Below are 25,739 nucleotides of genomic sequence, written 5' to 3'. Positions count from 1 at the left end.
TACCACATCACATCATCTGTATCAATCATTGATGTATCATACACTAGATCCGCCCTCACATCTTATACTGGTCTCCCATTAGGCGCATGCAAAATACATGGTGCATGCACAGTTTCTCTTAGTAGGTAAGTAGGTACCGCTGCGTCGTAGGGAAAAAAAAACATTTTTTTTCCAACTTCCCCGCTAGTTAAACCCCCCGCACCCCTCAGTTAGTGAAGACAAGATCTCCGACCAAAATCACACGCCAGGGCCCATCTATGTGTATTATACATCAATGGTATCAATCGATCGTGACGTGCATGTATGTATGTCTGTATACATTTGTGAATTAAATCATTTAATCCAATTACACAGTTCATCAAGCATTCGTTTATGATGAAAGCACGCATAGGAGATTAACGTATTATTGATGTGTAGCAGTGAAAGTTGAAAACACCTGGAGTTATCATCGAATAGATTGTACAGGTGTAGAGAAGAGCCGTCTCGTCAAGTGGACCGTCAGTACCAGTTGTGGTTGGAGGCAGTGCGCACGCGCAGTGCCGTAGTGTTTCCGGTCTAACGAACCGGCAAATTCAAAACACGCGATCATGTGCCAGTGACACTCTGATATTTTAACATCCCGACGAGGACAAAAACAAACAATCGTGTTGTATAATATCGGCGATAATGTCCGTCACTCAACTGTGGATTTGCAAATTGAGGTGACATCGGCGAGCCACGAATTTGCACTCGAGATTGCTTGTATCAATATTTGCAATTTGCAAACGTGAGTACATACATATACCACATTTTTTTTAATATGAATACAAAACACGGTAGATTGATGTAAGAAAAATATGGGATATTTAAGGAAACCTATATTTCTATACCCATGTAGATTTCTTTATATTTTTACAAGGCTCTTCTATATTTCACTTCACTCATTAGTAGAGGTAGGATAGTCACAGTGCTATCCATTGTTCGGCAAACCTTTAACAATGCATTTACAACCTTTGAACAATACACGGCCCCCTCAGGCTCCGGTGACTACTCATTAGTCTGACAAAATATTATATTATATTCTAAATACTTTCGATCGTTTTGAAACTTTGCCATTTTGTGCAGTTTGGTTAACGATAGATATTTAAATCAATTCCGCCAGTACGATGGTGAAAAACAATCGTAATAGACACGTTTAAAAATGCAAATATGTTTTTTGATTTTTAAATGCTTTTTATTATTACGAAATTTTGTTCACAATACATCTCATATCTATTTTAATAGCTACTGATCTACTGATCATTTTCTATTTTACAATTTAATTTAATTTGGTTAGTAATCATAGTATTATATTATTCTAATGTTAATCTACAGCATAATAGGAAAAAGAGCTCAAAAACCTATTTAAAATTCTTACAAATATGTATGTTTGACTTTCCGCCACCCTCTCATTTTGTCAGATTTTAATTGATTAAACGCCTATAACTTTTTCTTTTTCACACATTAAATTAGCATTATCTCTGATATATATTTTTACTTCACTCATAGGTTAATTCCGTGATTGTTTACTATGTTGTACATATGTACATATTATGTATGTTGAAAAAAAAAAAAAAACGGAAATGTAATAAAATCTGTATCGGCATGCAATTCGTTCGAGTTGATTGATTGTTTTATATTTCAATCGTCATTAAATATTATGTTTACATTGTTTTTCCTTCATTTTAGTATGCATTTGATGCATTCTTCCGTCGCTGATTTAAATCGAATGAAGGTGATTCTAAAATTGATGCGCTTCTGTAATTAATTTATATAAAAAAAACAATCAACGTCCTCGTTTGGGAATTTCGTACGAACATTACGACCTTAAAATGCGCGAATAAATTCCAATTTTTCACTTGTAAAATTCATAATGCTTGATGTACCTGTCATGACTTTAATCGATGTGCGCAACGCGATTTAATAAAATTGTGAAATTGTTTAATAGTGATATAACAACTTTATAATTAGTGTTAATTTGCTAACGGCAACAAGTGGTTTTGATGTTGTAAACAATCATTAGCGCATCTAAGTGCGGATCGTATAAATTAAAAGTAAACCTGGTATTATTTTTATTTCTACTAATGAAGAAAGCTTTACCTACATATATTTTCTATTTATTTACATATGTACATATGTACGTATGCACATTAGAGTTAATTGAAAACAGAGAATTTTGGAATTTGGAAACAGCTTCAGTTGGAAAAGAAGTTCTCTTTCATGTTGAATCCATAAAAATAATAAGAAAATTCTAAAAAAAAATATTTGCTGCCAGTCTATTAAAGTTTGTGAAAATCGTGATTTTTTTGGATTTTTAAAGGTTTTTTTAAAATTTATGTTCCGTTTTGGTAGTTTATTTTTTTTAATCCACCTCATCATTTAAATGGAATAATCCTACATTAGAAAACTCTCATATGGGATATTTTTTCACATTGCTAAGGTATGAAAAAAAATCTGTAACTTTGTGGTGCGCACTTCAAATGCCAGAATTGGCGCGTATATTATTATTTACGGATTCATCAAGATACAGAACGTATTTTTTAAAATGTCTAAATTTTTTAAGTTTCTAAATTCCAAAATTTGCTGTTTTTGATGTATGTATGTATGATATCTAATGTACATACTTCTAGAAATATATTAAAATGTGTTATTTTAAAGTACAACCTGATAAAAGTATCGAATTAGTATGGAAAGTCAAATAATTCTTGCTTGAAGTGAGAAGTCTTCTACATATAATGATGCGTTTACACTTCTCAAGCGAATTTTCATTGAATTTGAAAGTATATTGTTTTATTTGAGCCAAAAAAGGAATATATTCAGTTCTCGCCTTTCTTATATTTAATAAAAGGTTTGAATTACCTCTTTTTATCAATTCTACTTGAAATGCCGAATAGAAACATTCCTTTGAATGGGTATAATTAATTGTATTATAAAGATGTATAATTTGACACTGTTGAGCAAATTTACCAGGACATAATAATTTACGGCAGAAGCGTCAAATTCTGTGACACTATCGACTTTTTTCGCGTAATTTGGCAACCGGTAAAATGTCAAGGAGGACTTCTGCCTCTCGTGCGAGTACAACCATAAATTGACCATCCGTTATGGTGAATAAATGTGTTTTTTATTTTTTATTGCATGTTTCCGATACATAATTAGAGACATGAGTGGAGCGATAAGATTTCAAGATCTAAATAAGGATTCGCCAAAAAAATCATATTATTGTTGTTTCGGTTAGCGAAACAACGATAGCATTGACAATTTTCGCGGTCAGCAAACGTTTCAATGCAATTTTCACGGGTAATGACCGTGTCTTCTTGACCAATTTCGACAACAGAAGGATTGTCAGTGCGTTTCTGGACGACCATAAATGGATTGGCACGATCGTCTTCATTTTCAAGGTTGCTTTGATTAACATTACTCTATTATTGTTTGAGAAAATTATAGATATGAAGTGCTCCGTGAATTAGAATGATATGGGAAGTCCTTATTTGAAGTATATACATACATATACATATAGATACAGGAGGATGTGAAACCGTTGATTGTTTTATAGAATTATAAAGTTTGGATTTTCTCACAATTAGTACATTATATGTACCTATATATGACAATAATGGTGATATTGAACTAAGGTTTCGAATGAAATCGTTTGATTGTTGTACTTCGGCGACCTCAATTATGTACAGAATCGAATTCCAATGCATGTATATGTACGCATTGTGTACATCCGCCATTGTTTATTGTAAAAGTAAATAGACGGAAATATATATAACGAGATCGACGACGGTTGAAATTGAGAATTCGCAGATCGGTGGAATTTAATTTGCGCGCAGTCCAATGAAATTGTGTGGGTTCGTAAAGCCGCAATGACTAAATTCAAACAGCGATTTGTGTGGTTTGTTACGAAGTCGACGAGACCTTTTTTTCATTTATTTTTTATTTTTATATAAATCGATTTGGTTAGATTCCATAAGACGACTTGTGTCAGTTTCCATATCGGTTTGAGGCAAAAATACATCAAATATGTACTTTTTTTAGCAATGAAATGTTCATAGTTCGAATATGTGTGTACTCATAATTTTTTTGCACGTATTTACATAGTATTCGAGTTAATCACATCGTTGTGGTAATGACCCAAAATATTCAGATTCAATTCAATGCATTTTTATTCAATTACAATATCACTGAATTTTTATCACACATGATATTCTGATTCGAAATGTATGTATTTTCTCAATTATAACACCCTACTTAAGTTTTAAATTTTTTTTTTGGTTAATTATATTAAACCTATCCACCAAATAGATGGGCCATAGATACTTGAAATGAAAGTAATGACCACACTAAATTAACTGTCTTCAGGAAATCTATTACAGTAGAACTTTCTCTTTCAACCGTCCTTAGTTCATCTTTTGGTGGATGCGCATCATAATTAAGGCAATGAAGGAAGTTAGCGGTATTATTATTTTTTTTAATACTTTTTTTAGTCCCAAAGTTAATTATTTTCTGAAAAGGTTCGAAGTTTTAAAATGACGTCAATCCACTTATCTGAATATGTATTGTACGTATGACAAAAGAATCATCATATGCACATAGTACATACATATGTAGTTGATGGACGTTAGTCACTATACTCGCATGTTCCAAAGGTTGACCAATCAAACAAATTGGAAAACTGAGTCATCATGTCTAAAAGAGTCATCCCTATCCCTAAGTGTTGGTACATATGTAAATGAATGCCAGAAATATTTCACCGAATTGAGTGTTTTAATCTAAATGATTCACTGAATTTTAATCACAGTTTTACATTAATATGATTCAATAATGGATGGGTATTGAACGCCAGAATTATTTATAAGGTCCAGTGAATTCAAAGAAGTATGGAACGCTGTATGCTTGGCATAACGAGGCGAGATAGAAACGGAATACGTGGGTTAGAAGTATGACTGACAAAGGTGGTAGATGTAATAGTGAGAGTAAATACATACATTGAAATGGCAATGGGGAGGCCATGTAGCTAGAAGTGCTCGAATGGTACCCGAGAGAATGTAAAAGGGTTCATGGAAGGCTACAGATTACATGGGTGGATGAACTCAGGAAAATGTGTGGAATGAGAGTTGTCCAAAACAGAAACGAATGGAAGCGTGTTGGAGAGGCCTTCATCCAGCAGTGGATGGCGAATTTCTGTAAATGATAATGATGATTCAATAGTCCAGTGGTCAATTTTGAATGATTGGAATCAGATTAAGTTGTCTGTAAGCCTTTCATCTGTGATTTAGTTGGTTACTCGGGATAAGCACTCCTTATACCTGTTAGCAGGTGTAGAATTACTCATAGATTCTAAGTATGTATATTGGAAACCACGTGGACGCCGATGAGACTGTGTGTATAGTTTTATTTTCGTGTGTTTAGTTTCATAGTCGAGTGACGAAGTGGTCCGAGCCTCCGCAAATAGGTTTCTGGTTCGCGGCCGCTTCTTCACGAATAGGGACGCTCACAAAAACCGATTAATTGTCCGTGAATATGTAATCGGAGTAATTTTTATGATTTTAGCTTCAGTTTATTTATTTTTTATCAAGAAAATATATGTAACGTTCGTCGCGCTCGGCTGCAGTGCCTCTTAGCATACGCGTAACAAACTACCATGTATGATGTATTGATACGAAACCGCACAAGAAAGAAGCTAGAATTACGTCTGACAAATTACATACGTAACGATATTCGAAATCGTGGTCAAAAAACGGAATATTTTAATTTTCAAAATGCACAGAGAGAAACGACGACGAAGACGGAGCGATGCTTAAAAAGTAAAAGGAATAAATACATCAAGTCGTATGTACGTACAAACTTTGATAGTGATATATTGTGATTTTTGGTTTAATAACACGAGGTTATTATTTAATTGTATGATAAGAAATTTCCATGCTAATTAGATCCTAGTGTGTTAAAAATTTTTACTTGTCTAAAGAATACATAAACCATAAAGGATTTTTCGTTTATATGGTCCATTTAAATATCTATACATTTACATATGTACATACATATATAAAATTGAATGTTTGTCTGTCTGTCTGTCTGTCTGTCTTGAATAAGCTCCCAAACCACTGAACCGATTATAATGGAACTTTCAGGATTTATTGTATGCATGTCCGGGAAGATTACTGTTAAAAAAAATCGGCCAAAAGCGGGAACGGAAACGGGAAAAACGGGAATGAGTGGCATTGCAACGCAATAATTTCAAATGTTTTCGCGTCGTGACATGCATTGTTAGGGTAAAATAAACAAATAATTGAATAATTTCAAATGTGTTCGCTGCCTGTGTTTTTTTGACAAATGGGAACGGGAACGAGAACGGGAACGGGAACGGGAACTAGAATGGGAATAGGAACGGGAACGAGAACGGGAACGGGAACGGGAACGAGAATGGGAATAGGTACGGGAACGGGACAGGGACCGTGAACGAGAATGGGAACGGGAACGGGAACGGGAACGGTAATTGCATGCGTTATTGTGACATTGCATCGCATGCCGGGTTCAGCCAGTGTACAATAAATTACATATAATACATAGGTGAAATAGCATAATAAAATAGCATTGGTTTTCCGGTGAGTTGTAGTAAGATTTATTTTTAGATATTTTTAACAATATATGTACAAGATTCAACCCTATTCGATATCTTGTAAAAAAAAATTCTTTACTTCTTTTTCAAAAATCTTCTTTTTGGCCCAGTCCGTCCTTGTATCATATTATATAAAAAAAAAAAACAAAATGAATATTTTAGAAGCTTTTAAATTTATTCAACTCTATTTTAAAAAGTGAATTAACTAATTCAAATGCAAAAACTGGTATCGTTTCAATAAAATCTGAACACATTCATATGTTAATCGGATATATCGAAACTGTCAAATTCAAAATATTTTTATGAATATAATAAAAATCGCTTTTTCAGTTAATAAATTGAATGTTATTGCATCCTTGAACGTTTGTTTGACTTGTTTTATTAAAACAAAGTGTGCTAAAATTTAAATAATAAATCATAAGCCAAAACAAAACATTTTGAAACGACAAGTTTAAATGGAATTAATGAGTGAAAAGCAAAGAATTTTAGTTATTTTGTAATAAGTTTAGTTTACAATGAAGTGTAGTAATTTATTACACTTTGTTTATAATAAATAGTAGGTATAATATACGAAGTTAATTTTGAATAGGTCGAAGCGGTTACATATAGCTCAAGGGATTGTGTCTGTCACTTTTAAATACATATGTACATTCAACGTGATTCATTTCAAATTTAAAATCAATAGAAATATTTAGATCACCATCATTATCGTCATTGAGTATTGATGATTTTCACACATGTCGAAACGACATAAAGACACTCTATTCATTCCGAAGATTCGTCTTCGATTCCACAACCAAAAAAACATGAGTGATAAATCGAAAAATAAAAAATAAATATTCGAGAAAAGGTCAAAACCGCTCTGCACACAGAAAAAGAGGTAATTAGAAATCGAAATATGTAATTTAAGCAGAATGAAAAAATGATTGATCACTTATTAGTGTAGGTATATACATACATATACATGAATTGCAGAAAAACACAAAAAAATATGTGTGACCCATCGAAAACGGTTTGCAAAAAGGGGTCAAAAGCGACATATCTTCAGAGGCGACCTTCGGTGCTTTTAATTTTTTTTTATATTTATCGGCTGTAACGAGTTTTTGAACGTGCGACATTTTTGTTTTTGTTCGTTTCAGTCTCGATTAACCGATCGGTTTATCTGTTTCACCTTGGCGACAGGTGAAACGACGTGTTAGTTTGTTTACCTCCGCCGTCATGGCATTGTACTTGTGTTTGCAGGAATTATTATTTTTCATACCTGCTTGATTGAGTGTCCTAGGAAGTGTGTCTTTATGAATATTCCAATATTTCTAAAGGAAATACGGAAAATGCGCGGACAAGTAAGGACGCACGTAGTAGGAAGATTCACACTTTGCAAATTGGTCGTAAATCGTGCACACGTTTCGTCGTGTTTTTACTTAGTTTTGTTCCAATTGAATTCAATATATATATGTATAATATGTAAACGGCCGTTGAATATTAACCCAATAAAATTTAATGAACATACCGAATGATTAATAGTTCGTGATCAAGCTAGATTTTTCTCAATAAGTGTTTTTTTTTATTATCAAACCTTGTCACAGTATAAACATTAATGTATATGTTACAGTTCAAATTTTTATTTGAACATACTTGCTTGTTCATATGCGAACCAATCTGTCCAGTTATATTGTACAAATAAAAAACAAATCGACAAAAACGAACTACATATGTAGTTTGTTCATGCACAAACCAGCAGCATATATGTATGTATGTACTATTCCTAATGGTTAGCACATATTCTTTCGGACAAAGTGGTATCGGGTTCAAGTCCCAAGTGGCTGCTGCTGTCCAGATCTTGGTTTGTGACTCCAGGTCGATCGTTTCCTATCAGACTTTGCCAATTTATCTGATTTTCATTGAAACTGTTCCAACAAATTGGCGACCTTTACCCATTTCTCGCAATTTTCGAGTTTTCAGCATTTGGGATTTTGCTGATTCGTATAAAATTGCTACAGATTTGTCCATAAATGTCTCGAAATTTTACGATTTTCATTAAAAAGAATTCTCCGAAAATGTAAGTTTATCAAAAATTTGTTAAAAATCTACCAATATGATGCTGTGTTAGAATTATTCTAAAAATTGTTTATCGATGTTTTGTAATTGGTCAGGAAGACACATTGGGGTTTACTTTTTACCAAATAAAAATGATTGTATTTCATGAAATTTGTTATTGCAATTGTAATTACATAATATTTGCATGGTAAGGAATGTGAATATAGGGTAGAGGCAATTTATCTGTTTTGTTGCGAAATTTTGTGGAAAAAAAGTTATTTGTGGAGTCACAATAATTATAATATGCTCAAAGTTTAATATATTTATCTACTATTTCTTCATACTTCTGTCACGTATAAATGGTTTTAATAAAAACACAAAATTTAATTTTAAAATACAAAATAAATTTAATGAGATTCTTGTGCTTGTTTCGAGTAACATTTTTTTAAAATTCGGTTCAAATGATGCGAGATATACCCTTAAGTCTGGAGATGCATTCAATCTATTTCTATATTTGTCTTTTATAAAACTGTACCAATTGCCGGATTTTCGATCGTCGACTATGATTAATTAAGATACTATTTATTAATTATGTAAAAAAATTGTCTATTTATGATTGTAAATCATTCATTCTTGCATATCCGCCATTACTGATTTTTTTTCGCGTCCCACCTAGTGGTACGCATACCACGGGTTGGGTACCGCTGCTCTAAATATACATATACACATGTATGCTTACTCTGGTTTGCAATATTTTTAATATTATAAGAATCGGGAATTATAGCAACATTGTAAGGATTTTCCTTTTGAATATTTGGTGTTGACTTTTCAAAGTTTTTGACAATCAAATTTTGTGACACTTAATAGTTTCATGCAAAATTGGTGGGTATATTTGAAGATAGCTTTTGACTAAACCAAATAGCTCGTATTTGAACCCACTATGTAGTATGTATGTTCACGAGCGAACTAAAGTGAGCACTTGGCTGTAATACATACATACATACATATATTCATTTCATACAGGACGCGTCAACGTGTCACTGAAAATCATTATTTTTCATAAATAGGACGCTTGATCTGGTTTTAAATGCATTGCTAAAAATCGTTTAAAATCTATAGACACGAACGTGCAACACATTGTACACAAATCAGCAAGAAATTACACAGCTTGACATAGGTCTTTACGTACATTTCCCACGCCATCACAGTGACAATGGCGATCCGTCACGCGTGTGATGATTCTTCATCCAGTTTCACAGAACCTGCTCCACTCGCCTGCGACCTTCTCAAACCAGCACCATTATGGTACACTCGATAAAATACACTAAAAGCAACTTTTAGATACTGAAACAGGTATCCCTAACAAAGTGAACTGCAATATGTACTGACTTCTATATGCTCCATTCTGTTGAGAGTCTGAATTGAAAACTCATCAATTACAAATACCATTGTCGGGTAGATTGACTAGTTCTCAACAGATTATACTCTATCAACTCGTGTATAATTTACAATACGGCAAATAAGCCCTCACGTCCCTCCTACTGGTACTTAAGAATTCAACCGAAATTCGAAGTGCTTCCTCCTTCTTGGTTCGTGAGAGTTTTACACATGTACGAAAATCGCACGAGCGTTTCCTGGTGTCGGTGGTGTGACGACTTCCTCTTGCAGATGCGCCTCTGTCGAATGTGTGTTAATGTTACGCGGTTGTTGACAATCCGTGTGATGTCACGTATCGTGGTCTATGGCCGTTAAGTAAGCTGGCCGGCTCATTAACACACGAATGGTCACCAAGGGCCGCAAACAGGCACATCTTCCGCTAAAGACATGCATTTTATTGTCATTCAAATCACACAAGATGGTACCTTTTGGGGGCGGCCAGTCCGTGACGAATTTGTGAAGATGGCGAAACTTTGCGCGCATTCTGCTCTGATCGTACGTACGTATGTGTGAAAGTTAAGTATGAATACATTGGGATTGAGCAATTCCATAACTTAGTCTGGTTCTATTGGGCCTGGAGCAGTTGGAATGGTTTGTGAATGTATCTACATTAGACCTTTTTTTAAATTGGAAGGTTGGACAATCGTACATGTCCAAAATAGGATATGTCAGAGTATAAGCTATCAAGAAAATTATATAAAATATGTTAATATTATTAATGACGATGCTTCTATTAACATATGTTTGTACGTAGAACGGGTTAAATGGCTGAAGCCGTTGCAATGACAAAGTCAAGTGACATATTTGAGAACATTTCGATATTTATAAAACCTTCTATTTTCCAAAAGCAAGCCCAATCTTACGAGAAACGCGGGTCTACCTCACGGGCCCGAATGTGAAACGCGCGAAAACTCAAATATCGGAAGTCAAAGATCAAAAATCGAAAGATCTTAAGTCGAAAGATAAAATACGGGAGGAAAAGCCCGTTCCTCTTGTTCCTGTTGTATCCTGCTCGCGCAAATTAAGTGAGTATGTTTACCATGCACCCTTTTTTTTGACTTAAGATCTTTCGATTTTCGATCTTTGCCTTCCGATATTTGCGTTTTCGGGCGTTTTACATTCGGGCTCGTCACGGAGACCGGAGAAAAGCATATTAGATAGGGCGAAAAACCGCAATTTTTAATGTGAGTAATTTAATTTGCAATTAGACGACGATAAGAATCCGATTTAAAGTACGTTTTAATATTAGGCTTGGTATTTCATATATTATATATTTTATTTTTACATATATTATTATATACCAAGAAGGCCTAACAGGTAAATCCCAATGCGCCTTCCTGGCCAATTACAAACATCGATATACAATTTTAAGAGTAATTTAAACACAGCATCATACAGACATATGTATGTATATGGATACATTTTGACAAATTTTTGATAAACTTACATGGTCGGAGCATTTTTTTATACGAATCAGCGAAATTTGAGATGCAACTCGAAAATTGTGAGAAATGGGTAAAGGTTGCCAATTTGTTGGAACAGTTTCAATGAAAATCAGATAAATTGGCAAACTCTGATAGGAAACGATCGACCTGGAGTCACAAACCGAGGTCTAGTCAGCAGCAACCAGTGGGACTCGAACGCGTGGCCACTATGTTCGAAAGCATATATGCTTACCACTAGTCCATTCTTTTGGCGCATTTTTATACATATACTATAAAAATGTAATGGCTTTCATTATTTTAAAAAACCAATATGTGTATGTATGTAAGATCATCATATATGTATATGTCCATTATTAATATAAGATCATCATACATACATATGTATGTCCATCACGTTGATAAGTGAGCGTTTACCGTGCGTTATATGGATAAATTACAAGTTTATTATTTTATTATGTCAATTTAGATATAAAGCTTACTATTATATTATAAGAGATAATTCAATACAGGATTCATGAAGACTATCGGAAATATACATCTTGAATGCGCTTAGAATGTAAATTAGCACCGAGAGAAACACTAGTAGGTATTCGTATAAATACGTAGAAAATTATTTTTCTACGTATGTATATACGTATCTATAGACGTAAAAAACTTTTCGTATTTTTAAATAAACAGTTAAATTTTATGGCATAATAGATTATAACATGAAAGGATTGATAAAATTGAATTTATAATATAATATTATGGATACAATACATTAGCGAATAGCCGGTCAACGTCCCAACATGCAGATACGAGCATTGTTATCAATCACCGAACAATAGAAAGTGTCAGCGGATTAATTCGCATTTGAAAAAAATTCGAAAAGAAGGAGCAGAACCCTATTTCAGACGGAAAGAAAAAAAAAGATCCGGTCTGACGAGATTCGTATGTGTGACAGGCGGTCTAGGTACAACCTAGTGGTCTGGAGACTTTTTGTCTATACTCGATGTGGGTACACGATCGGCCCGCGGATAGAAAATCATATGACAAGAAGCGGCGAGAGGCTGCAGACGAGGCTGTCGACTGTCGATCCGGTGCTTTCACCTTTCCCTGATGGCCTAAGGCTACGACCAACCAACTTGCAGCCGTATCTTGGCAAACTAGACACACACACACACACTCCAATAACAGGGCTTTCGACATCGGCTTCCAGAGCTCAGAATCGACTATTTATATCCGATCTGAGATGATCTCGCTCGGTCGGTAATATTAATGATCTTCGGTGGCTTTTGGTTGATGGTGAAGGTGAGCCTGTGACAGCCCTGCCCGATTTGGTCAAGACTCAAGAGCAAGAAAGCCTGCGGGGTTTGCTTTTGCAAAAGTCGACTCGCCGCATTTCTTCTCGTCCATCGATATGTGGGTTATTTTTTGGAAACGACCTCTCGTCGATATTTGTACGCACTTAGAAGAAGGCGATCTTGATTTTTTTTTGGGCTTCAAATGTCGACCGATCTAATTTTAGCACTCGGCTAGAAAAAATCCTAGAAAGTGCAATTTGAGAATATTAATTAAAACCGACACCATACATAAAGTGTCAATGTGTTTTTTCATAATAATTTACATATTGTTTGTTTGTTTTGAAACACCATTGATATGGTTGATATTAAAATATATTCATGTAATGCTTTCAAATTTCGTACTCAAATGTGTATATGTATGTACATATGTAGTTGTTTTGTCTAATGAATCTAGCCCAAATTAAAAGCAAACTTTTCAATTCGACAATAGCAGGTAACATTAGTAATAATGTACTGTTTTTTTTATATTATTAAATTTTGTAATTATTAAATTTATATAAAAAAAAAAAATTATAGAGTTGCACGCTTGAAGAACCCCGTATCTGTCGTTTCTGTAAGATTTAGATCAATTATATTTAAAATTTGATAGAAAATAACAGCTAAGTAGAGGTTAAAATTTGGCCAAAACACTTCATTAGTTGGGCCATATCTGATAATATTAAGTTAAAACGAGAGTGAAAAAACTAACTTTTACCATAGTTTAATTTAGTTGTGAAGGGCTGTAGAAAGTGGCTAGTTAGATAGTTAGCTTTCATCGCTTCGATCTGACACAAGATTCTGATGTAATTTTTAATGAGTTCGTTTATGATCAATTTTCTCTAGCTTTATGTTGGAGACATTTGTTTAATTCAATGTTAGCTAACCCCCGTGTGTCAGTAAAATATCAAAGCGATCTAAAGAATGGAAGTGGTTAAAAATTGGATCACAAAATTTCGATTGTTTGGACTGTCACTGAACTAATAGAGTGAAGCTAATAAAAAGCTTGTAAATAATACATGGTCATAACTTGCTCGCACCCTATTGTAACTATTAAAGATATATTTATTATTGTAAAATGATATTTTACTTTACTGTTCGTTTATGTCGAATGCTAATTTAATATGAATTAAAAAAGGCGTCTTCAAACTTTTTATGACTAGAGTTAGTTAATAGAGGGTTACGGGTATTAGCTTGGGAGCCCCTGAACTAAAGTGTCAAAGATACAAAATAAAAAGTAAAAGTGGGAGGAAATTCAGTTTGAAATACTTTTGTACTTTCTTCAGAATTTGAACATTTTGTACTTTCATTTGTTGTGAATCATGTCGCAAGTATCCGAAATTATATGTATTTGAACATTTGTTACACCAAGATTAAAGTTACTTGCATGACTTTATCATGCGATTGAATTCAGCCAGAGCCATTCAAGTTTTTCTTACGCGCGGAAGATCACTGCACGTGCAAATTTCAGCAAGAGAGCGGTCGAGAAAAAAGGGTTCGCTAATTGCATTTTCGCCGTGCAGCGAGTGCATGTCTCTTTCCCAACGGGTGAGAGGTGAAAGTCGAAGACAAATGCACTCCAGGCGAGGGTTACTCACATCCGGGGCACGAAGTGTTGCACAACAGCATCGCTTCTTCATCAACGGCCCGGCAAGAATCGTCGTGGGCAATTATTTTATTATTCGCGTTTTGTTCTCCAGTTCGCCCCCGCTCGTTGCGCAACGGACAATCGCCAATTAATACAACGTGAAAGGTTCCCGATGATAACAACTGTCGAAAAATCAACAAAAGATCCCTAACCTGCTCTCCGCGCCTCATTTTTCACTTTCTCCGATACAATGCAGGTGAAAATCTTCGGCGTGCTTGTGTACGTTTAATTACGTCTAACGAAACAATACGATGAATCGAAAACGGCATGTGAAAAACGATCAATTAAACTAGATTTGTTCAATCGATAATAGTACTATAATCAAATAGATATATCGAAGATATTGACTGAAAATGTTCAATGCTGATTAATAGATTTTTTTAGTTGGTAAAAAAAGTTCAAGTTTCTTGCTCGTTAAAATAAATAGAATGTTGTTTGTCGAATTTTAAGCATACGAAAAAAAAGCACTTATGCTTCTTCGCGTGTGCACATTTTTAATATGCCATTTCCAATATTACTTTCGCTGTTATTCAAATAAAATTATACTTTTAAAACTACTTGTATAATATATTTATGTAAATTCTTATCCGGTTGGCCTAGTAATAAATTTATCCAACTATTGCATTGATATGTATACAGATCTTGAACTGCAATGCTCTTGACAGGTATTATTTTTTAGATTGTTCAGACAGACTTTAAGCTCATTATACATACAACATACGTACATACATATATGACCGTACATATCATATATATCATTCTCGATATAGTATAATTACCATGTGCCTTCCTATACATATAATACTTTTTAAATATTATTATATTTATATCATACAAACCTACCAGAAGCGTGCCGTCATTGGACTAGGGGAACTAGGCTAGTCTCCTAAAATCTTCTACATAAAAATTAAAAATATAAACAATTCAATTACAAATCGTTGTCCATATTGATATTTTTCACTCGGATTAGCGAAGTTCTGAAACTGGAATCGGCCCTACCTGAGGTAGTGGTAATCGTTATGGTATGGTCCGCCGCGTTGTTCGCTTGCACGGACTCGCTGTCTCAATTCTGTTCCCTTCGCTGTACTGGTAAATTTTTACGTATGAGCGTGTCGTCGCAGACAAAACATTTTTCAATTTACTCGTCTCTTTAAGCATTTATGGAATTTTCACTAAGGATATTCTGATTTGTGTCTGTCAAACATCATTTTGAACTATTTATTTTGTTATTAATAACACATATTTACACGAAACTTTTTGAGTTCAAATATGACAACAGACTCGGCTCACGATACGATTCCGTCTGAACAAATAAATGCGGAATTTTGCATGGAAACAAATAACGAAGCTTTTGGAATGTTGCATCCTCGATTGATTATTCGACACATCTTCCAGAAGATTAAGTTTTAAAGACATACACATGTTGACAAGAAAGTTAGGGTACTTAGGATATTTCTGTTGGCACAAAAATGAAAAATTATACTCATCACTTCAAGACACATTATTATAATTCAAAAATTAAAAATATATTTTTTTATATTCATATATATTTTGTCCATACCTAGTTCCCTGTTTTAAAAATCACGGCACACCACTGATACATACATATGTATACATATATATGTAAGTACAGGCGTTTATGGATTGATTTTTTCTGATAACATTAAAATTTTAGGATTAATTATATATACATATTTTCAATTAAATATAAAAACATCTATTGTGTATGTAGTATGTATGTATGTATGTATGTTGCATCTATTGTTCTTATGAATATAGTGTCGAATTTAATTTGAAGCACGTTTATTTTGAAAATAAGAATGTATATGGTGATCTGATGAAACTTTAATGATCACGTACATATTGTAATATATCTACCTAAATAATGACTCTTCGAGAATCGTGGTTGTCGAATTTGTGTACTCGCTAACTAAAATACCTTTCTCCTGTTGGACTATCGGTAAGTACTGCACAGTATGTACATGCGTTTTCTATCTATATTGTCAGTCAATTTACTTTCCATATTTTTTTATTCCGATAATATCTCACCTGTCGCGGTCGGGAAAGAAGTTCAATGAAGCCGTTTTGTATGCGAGCATAATGGAATCGATATCGATCGGAGTTTTAAAAGCCATAATAATAAGTGAGCACATTCATAGCATTCTACGCCGCTGGAGAAAGTTGCTAAAATTGTAGTTTATTATATAAAAATGTAATGCAAGTGCGATCGAATGCACATCTACATAATATTGGCATTGTTCTATGCAGTATGTCTACGAGGTCTGTAAATTCGAATTATCTCAGATTCATCATAATTATATTAAAAATAAACTTTAACGCTTTTTACATTCAGATACATTTCACAATTATGTACTAAAATAATTCGTTCATAATTTAGTTGTTATATATTAGGAATTTTCTTCTCTATTTTATTTTTCTAGTATTTTGTATTTTCGGATATATGTAAGTAGCGAACAGTTACTACAAATATCCACTTGATTCTAAGCATATTCGATAAAATGTGATAAATATATACGTATTTATGAATAAGCGAGTCAATTTTGTTTCCTTTAACTTTTATTGAAGTTTTTTTTAGTTTTTAGTGTTTAGTGTTTAGTAAACACATGTTTAGTAATCCAATTGTAAGCTTTATCAATTCGAAATTAAGAGAAATTAATTACTAGTAATTTATCTCATTTATTTTACGTCTTTATATTTTGCAATGGAGTATATTTTACAGAATGTTGACGATCATAATTTACAATAAGTGACCTAATCCTATCCCATTGATAATTCAAAGAAATATAAAATATGATACAATTTATGTATAACTTGATTTATGACTTTCATAATACTGTCATTTATGCATTACATAATACTGTCGTTGAATTTAACTTACTTTCAAGTAAATTACTAAGGTAATTATTAAGGTAATTTTCAAAAATGCAAGTACATAAATTTACATTCTGTAATATCAATTTATAAGACATTAAATCATTAAATTAAGCTGTTCGACAATAGCTTCCTTAAAAATACAAACGTTTCTGTGTTTCGTGTGCCTACAATTTTGTCACACATTCATAATATTTTTTCATCACAACTTGTTTGCGTACTTTTTCGACAGGTAAAATCTGTCTAATAAAATATTCACGCGTATTTGGTACACACAGGTGTGTGCGCTTCGAGACACGGTTCAATCGTGTCGCAGATGCATCGACGCATCCGTCGAAAAATAATAGATAAATCAAAAAAATCGGGTTAAAAAAAGAGAAAACAAATAATGAGGCATTGAAAAAAGCAAAACAACACAATATAATAACATTTCTTAGACGTCGGCGGCGGTGCAATGCACTTGATCAGCCCGCGTACGAAATTACTCCGCAGATCATTAAGGTCGACGGGTGCCATTGTCGCGATGCCGGTGCACATCCACACACAGGTAGATGTTAACAATCACTTTCATCGCGCAAAATATGTAGCGGCTTATGTTAAAAAATAATAATACGAGCGACGGTGGACGGTCGAAGAAAAAAAAAACGAACTGGCAAACCGGCCATCCGAATTTTACTCTCACTTATGCGTGCCGCTCGATCTCACGGCCTCATTTGCATAAGTCGAGGTGTTCGGCCGCTGATGAAGGAGGTCGTTCCTGCGGTGGAACCTCCTGTGAAGACGTGCCGGTTCTTCGGGATAAAGATAGCCTTCGGTCGGGTCTGATCCTCGTTGGATGGTGACCTTCCGCACGGTGGATGCACTCGATCACACGCGCGATGATAACGAAACAGTGTTGCACGCTTTATTATTATAAAATGTAAATGTTTCCATTTATTTTTAATTAGCAGTGACGTAAAAACGAGAATTTACAACTATTAGTGAAAAACGGCACAAAAATTTTATTTGAAAAAATAAGGATCGCATCAAATTGCATGGAATGGATGAATATTTTAAATTTTATATGAATTAATCAAACTTGACGTAGTTGATTTTCAAACGATTTTAATTTTAAATGCGTATATAAAAAGGACTTAAGACTAGATGAGCATATATGGAGTTGTACATACAAAAATAGCCCTTTCCTTGATCTAGGAACATCTAGGATTTCATTTTCTATTTTGAAAAAGGGTACTTTTCTGTCTGTGAGTCGAAATAATTTTATTTGAAAATCTGTTAACTCGGAGAAGGTGATTTGCCCTAAATATGACATGTCACAAAAGAGGCGGTGGGTCTCCGTATCAATGGTCCAGGTGAAGGATGCTGATCTCAAGTTGGTACTCTTCTTACTGCGGAATGTTGAAATAAGTGAAAGAAGATTGTCAAGAGTGAGCACATAAACTCATTCTAGAGAGGTCATAATCTTCAGTAATGATAGAAAAAGAAATGACTCCAGTGCAGTGTGATTAAAATAAAATTTAGCTTTGTGTGTTTTTACAACCATTCTATTTATGGGGTTCATATTTATTTTGCTTCGAGTTATCTTAATCTTTTAAAGTCACGCCCCATAGTTGATTTAAATATTATAATCTAAATCGCATAAAATCAATCAAACACTGTTTCAATGTCGTTTTTTCGTATAATGTTTTAAAATAATTTATGTTGCATTTAATATGGTTTGATGAAGGTTGATTCTCGATTTTATTACAGATGAATCTATAAAAATACTTGATTAGGTGAATTTTATGGTATGTATGTATATATGTATATATTAAGCCTTGAGATATGCTTCATAAATAAAGCTGCATAAACTTCAGTCGAAAATCAATCAACAACTAATAATATGATTGCTAAGATACGAGTGAAAAACTTGACGTTGAAGCGTCACCTTGATGAAAATGTCAACAAGGGTATGACGCATGTGACGAATTTCATTATGTCTTTTCAAATTTGTTTGAATATTAATCAGGGAAGAGGAAGTATGCATTTTCACGCTAAAAATAATAAGCTACCTATTTTTAATTTGACGAAATTCATTTTGAAGCGAATTGATATTGTCAGGGCAATTCAGAATTGTTATCTCAAAAGTTCATGGAAATTGTCTGTTCGTATTTTGAATACTGAACGGCTTATGCAAATGAAACGGCGTTGGTCAATCGATAATACACACTACTACTACATAGTAGCGATTTTATTTTATTTTTTGCTTGCTAAGAAGATTTATCAAATCAATCGTTGATGATGATTTTCAACATTCGTACGCTATTAACAAATCCTTGAAAGGAGTTAATATACTGCCTTTACACTTGAGAAATTTAAACACACGCAACCGTTTTTTTGTAAAGAAATATCGCACATCGCGATGATTTTGCAATCGGTTGGTTTGTGAGCGTTTTGCAAATATTACCAAAAGTTTACGAGGTAAAATATGAGTTTACACACGAATATTTGTCGAGTGCGTGTGGGATCGATTAATAACAAATCTGAACGATTTTTTTCATCAGTACTGAAGATGATGTTATTTTTGACGGAAGGGAGGGGGGAAATTATATTTCGTACGTTTACCTTTCACCATTGTTGTTTGTAAATATCAAAGTACACTCAAGGTTTTTCACATACGAAAAAATTTTGTTGGATCGTACACTTTTGTCGACTTAAGAGTAACACTAGAGAATTGCGTATTTTAACGTGCAAAGTTCCGGCAGTAAAAAATACTATTGTGGGAATGTTTCTACTTGTATTCCACAAGTAGTATCTATACGTATTTGATAAAGAAGATGGCAAGTAATTATAAGAATAAAAATAAATTGAAGAGTTGATGATCTATGAATTAAAATCCTTAATAAGTTTTTGTATGTGAAATAGTTGTCTCGAAATTTAAAAAGAGTGAGAAGAATAACTTTTTTTATAAACTTTTCTTACAAACATTTCAAACATTCAACACATGATTTGCAATAGAAATGACTTCCTTTTATCTCATAAAAATAGCATGCCGTTTTTCCAAGCATTGAGGCCGTTTTTCCAAGTTCAGAGGACAATTTTAGCTCGCCTACATTATTGGAGAATATTTTTCAATAGTCGATATTCAAGATAAATTAAATTGATAGAAAATATTATATAATATTTTACACATTTCATAGTTTATTCAAGAAATTTTACCAAATAGTCATCAATAAATTGTGTTAGTAATTAGAAAAATTATTGTTTTCCAAATAAATAGCCAGCAGTATAGCTCGTTGGTTGCGGCAATGCTAACCTCGAGAGATTCCCGGGTTGACCTCGATTGGAAATAATTTATTCGGAAGTATTTCTGTAGTGCTGCTGGTCAGACTTAGATATTTGTGATTCAAAGTCGATGATTTCCTAAGACAGTTTGCCAATTTATCTGATTTCATTGTTGAAACAGTTCTTCATCAAATTTGCAAAACCACCCTATCTACTGTGTCTCCAATATTTGAATATTATTCGAAATTTATAATCTATACATTTGTGTATGTACAAGCTAAATACCATAAGTGTCGCTCAGGGCCAACCCGTAATGACATCATAGGAAAATAAAATTCATAAATGAAAATTCTCTGAATTATGAAAAGTCAATAAGTTAAAGTGTAATAAAATAAGTCATAATAATACGTTTTGTGATTCATTTGTTGTATCGAATATATTTGTTTTATTATGTAATTATATTTTTCAAACATTGTGGTGCATTAGGGACTCTTGTAATGCCACAATGGTCCAAACTGAAACTTAAATAAATAAATATTATATTACGGACTGTTGTATAACTATGGTAACTAAGGTGACTATGTTTATTCCACAATATTTAGATTTCACATGTTGTATACTATAGGTATATATGTACACTGTAGATAATGTGATGCATTGATGCTTGTTTATTTCCGAAACTATTATCCGCCAAATGATTCCTTCGAGTGCGTAATTTTACTCCAGCAAAATTGGCACGTCCGTGAGAGTCCACCCTGTTATTCTTCATCAGCCGACTTAATTGCTGCCCGTGATACGATTTGAAGATGCTTTTATTGAAGATTGCGTACCTATTGGATTATTATCGAGCTCGTCTGCCGACATAATAAATATGTAGCGAGCGGTTTGCCTCGAACGCGTACGGGGCGAGATTTTCCATCTTGACGGGCGGCGATTTTGTTCTCTCTCGTTTTCGAGATCAGAATTTCACAAAAGGGATATATTTAATAATATAATCGAGATGTTTGTTCAAAGAATGCACGCGATTTTGCCTGACCGGTTTATTTCACCATAACCGGCCGCCCGAGCGCCCGCCTCCTTTAATTTACCTTTACACGCTCTCATCGCATTTTACGACGTCCTTTCCACGATCATTTTTTTCATTTAATATTTACGAGTATATTTTAATTCTTATTTTCAACGATTCGAAAGCGAAAGTTGATATTGACAACCACTTAATATGATATGCCGCAAAATATATGCAGACAACCTATTAGAAACAACCGTCGATGTGTTTTTACATTTCGACTTTGAATGACAAAATGCTATTTTTAATATGAAATTCGATCATAATTCACATTTATGTGCTTATGAAAGTCAGGATGTACTTATATATGCATCAATTTTTTATATATTATATTCTGAATATGTATTTTGCAAATATGTACCACGAAAAATCGCGTTTTCCTTTTAGTTTCAGCGGTACAAACTATCAATTTCTATTATTTTATTCAGAATTGGTCATCAGCTGACTTCTGTTTATCATACGGACTCAACAACATGACATTAGGGATTGATTTAAATAAATTTTCCGTTTTGTAAATTGGATATTTGAATTTGGTCGCTCTTGATTGAATTACCGAATTTGGGATTTTCTCTCATAGAACACTCCATATGTAAGGTAAACCGTATGCCTTCGTATGTATTTGGTCATGAGATTTTACTGATTCGTATTTGTTTTTGTTTCCTGATCACATCTGAATGATTTCTAGTTCTTACTTTAACGAACAACGTTAAACAATTCGGTTAGTATTTTATAATTGCTTAATTTATAGCAAAAATGATCATATGTAGATATATTTCATATCCATCCATCTTGTCTTTGATAGTTTTGGGATAAAAATTACTGGGATAGTTACTCTGTTTTGAATTTTAGCAATTGAAAGTAAAATATATGTATGTATATAGATATTCATATATTTCTAGACGTGGTAAATTACATATATTTGATTGTGTAGATACATAATAGTATGCAGTATATATGTATATTCGACTAACATTCATTTAAAGTTCTCAATGGGGACTGAAACTCTCAGTGAGGAGTATAATTGACAAATAAAAATACTAATTGGAAAGTTTTCATAAAAAAGAGACTTTTTAATTTTATTGCGGAAGAAATCACTCGTCATTTTGCAATGTAAATTTAGCGTCACTCACTATCGAGGTCAATGCTACACTTATAGAGATCATATTACTATCATCACTAGCAATATTTTGACCATACTAGACGTAGCAGATAGTGAAATCATCACACGGTGCGGTGTACTAACGTGTCGTTCCATAAAAAAAAACACCATTGCAGAAAATTTGCCTAGTTTGACCGATCGAATGGCCAGATAATAATCTTATAGCCAATGAGTTGAATGACCGATAGCCACGGCATCTGCAATTTTTGGGTCACGTTCGTGTTCCGCGACGGCCACTGACACAGATTTTGACTTATGGGCCTTATGAGTTGCCGATCTCAAGTTTTTGGTTTCGACATGGTGCCGGTTCCGGTGCGTCTCGCTAATTTTCACATAGTTTTCGTAATGATTTCCGTTTACTATAGCCGAGTGGAATATTGATTTTGTATGTTCGAATGACCGTATAACATCTGTGATAATTTATATCAGATTCAATTTATCTCACTAGGAAAAAGTAGACGTATTAAATAGCCCGTATCCGTGTCCATTAAATAAATATTATGAAGATAAAATCATTACAAATCGATAAATAATATATTTTGATAATTACTGTAAAGTACTAACACAGTATGAAACTATTATATAATATAAACATGTATATGCACATAATATCACAATTAATTTAGATTTTACGTCTTTGAAATATATCTATCTATATAAAATTTTATTATGTCGTATTCAATTACATATAATAATTGCTTACTTCAATTCGTAATTGTATTTTAAGTACAAAACGATTCTACTTCAAACTGTCATTATATATGTACAAATGCGTCTGCATCAAAGTTAAAAATTGAAATTTGGCACGATGCAATTTCGTTAATGTCAAATATCATACATTAACATTTGAAAGGCTCATCTTTGCATCACGCAAAAAAAAAAGAAAATGGCAAAATCGATTCTAACGTGGGCGTTAAATTGGATGTCGCTAATTTACAACGTCGTTATTTATGATCAAAAACAATAAATGATCTTAATTTGGTCGTCTAAGAAATGGGGTCATAGAAAATCTACAAAGCGAAATTAATCAACCGGTTTTGTTTCTTTTAAAATGCTAAATTGTTATGCTATAAGAAGAGTGCATTCAATTCAACCACACTGCCTACGTGTTCCGAAAATTGTAAAGCTCGATTCAATAATCAAACCGATTTGATACAAAGACTCTTATATATAATAGTTATTTTCTTAATTTTTCACTAACGATTTTGACATACATATCTCCAAGATACACCTACTTTATTAGAAAATATTGGATTATAATCTGATCTTATTTCACATAATGACTGGTTATATTTTTCGTTCAAACAAAATTACGCCAAATTTCTATTGAGTCATGACTACTCATGGGTTCTGTTTTTGAACACTTTGATTCTTTTCAATATATACTTGTAATATTTGGATCATACATACGTACTCCCAGATAATTCCAGATTGACATTAGCCTAAACATATACATACATATAATATAATATCTATTGTATTTTTAAAACTTATGATTGAGTAATTTTTTCAAAATAAATTTTGAACTTTCTCGCTATATATATATAATAATATTAATATTAAAAATAAAAATTTATGAAAAAAATTAGCAGTATTGAATTGAATAGAAAACGCGAAAGGTATACCGGAACCGAAGCTGTAGTTGTAGTTGGAATAATTTTTATGATTCCACATTCTTAGTTGATCACCCGAGTAATAAACTTCCCAAGAAAGTGTATGTATGTACATAAGACAGTATCTTCGTATTACATACAGTTCATATGATTACTCATAATGATGTTATTTCTCACATTTTGTGAAAGAAGTGACTGGATTTTTAATGAGACAACGATTAATGTCTACATACGATCTCATGTCCCTGCTAAAAATCAATATGCCGGTCAAATGTCGTTCAACGACATTATATGAATGGGTAAGCGTACAGCTAATAAAACACGTTCGGTATTGCTCAATTTCTAAATCGGTAAGTAAACGGTCAATATTCTGCAACACAGCATTAATCTAACAACACTCAACATCAACAAATTGCTTACGATCAATGGATAATCTCCGACCATTTGAGAGGCTTTGTCGGCACATGCCATTCGGCAGACGAGCCAGAAGCAGCAACAAACCATTGAGAAAGTGAGGCCGACCTTTCTGCACAGACAGGTTTGCTGTGAACCCGCTCGTTGAAATCCCCACACGTACATACCCATACGAAGTTTCCTATAATTGTTATATGGCAAAAATTTCAACGATTACTACTATTCCCAATACAATGACTTCAATTCATGATTCTATATAAAATCAAGTCAATGTCCAAATATTTATAACCAAGCCGATTTGATTTCTATTGATGTTGGCACTCAGTAATTGATCGAGTGATTGTAGGTTATACGAGTTAAAACGAGTGTTTGCTGTGAATTATGAGTTGCGGGACATTTCCAGCGTTACTTCCTCATTTTTAGATGAAATTGTGAGAAAAGGAAGAGAGAGTTAATAAGACGACCGATGCGATGCACACTTTCGAATCAATAGGATGACCTGCACATTATATAGGAAATTGCCAAAGGTCGTTTTCTAAACAGTCTCTGGGTTACGGGACGCACAAAATAAACAATCATTTGTTTACAGGTAAATTTTTAGTCGTTAACGATTGGGTAATTCAAGTTTGCGTTTGTTTATTGGGTAATTCACTGTTGTAATTGCGTATATTTATTGTTTGAAAAGTACTAGTTTGTTTAATGTTTTATTTTTGATGTTGTAAATCAACGAGTTTTCACATTTTAATAATGCATATGTGAAAGAAAATCTATAATACGTTGTTTTTTATGTGAAATTATTGAAAGG

General features: G+C 33.3%; 1 protein-coding gene across 1 annotated transcript in view; it reads left to right on the top strand.

Moving 5' to 3' along the window:
• The first annotated feature begins 497 nt into the window (after positions 1-497).
• LOC143911833 (uncharacterized) overlaps positions 498-25,739 on the top strand; it is a 49,145-nt gene continuing 23,903 nt past the window's right edge. The window contains exon 1 of the mRNA XM_077430892.1: positions 498-766. The gene's annotated coding sequence lies outside the window, so the exon portion shown is untranslated. The remainder of the gene's footprint in view (positions 767-25,739) is intronic.

Source organism: Arctopsyche grandis, chromosome 5 (assembly GCF_051622035.1).
Source record: "Arctopsyche grandis isolate Sample6627 chromosome 5, ASM5162203v2, whole genome shotgun sequence".
Classification (NCBI taxonomy): Eukaryota; Metazoa; Arthropoda; class Insecta; order Trichoptera; family Hydropsychidae; genus Arctopsyche; species Arctopsyche grandis.
The sequence above is the reverse complement of the archived record's forward strand: the minus strand, read 5'-3'. Positions and strand labels throughout refer to the sequence as shown.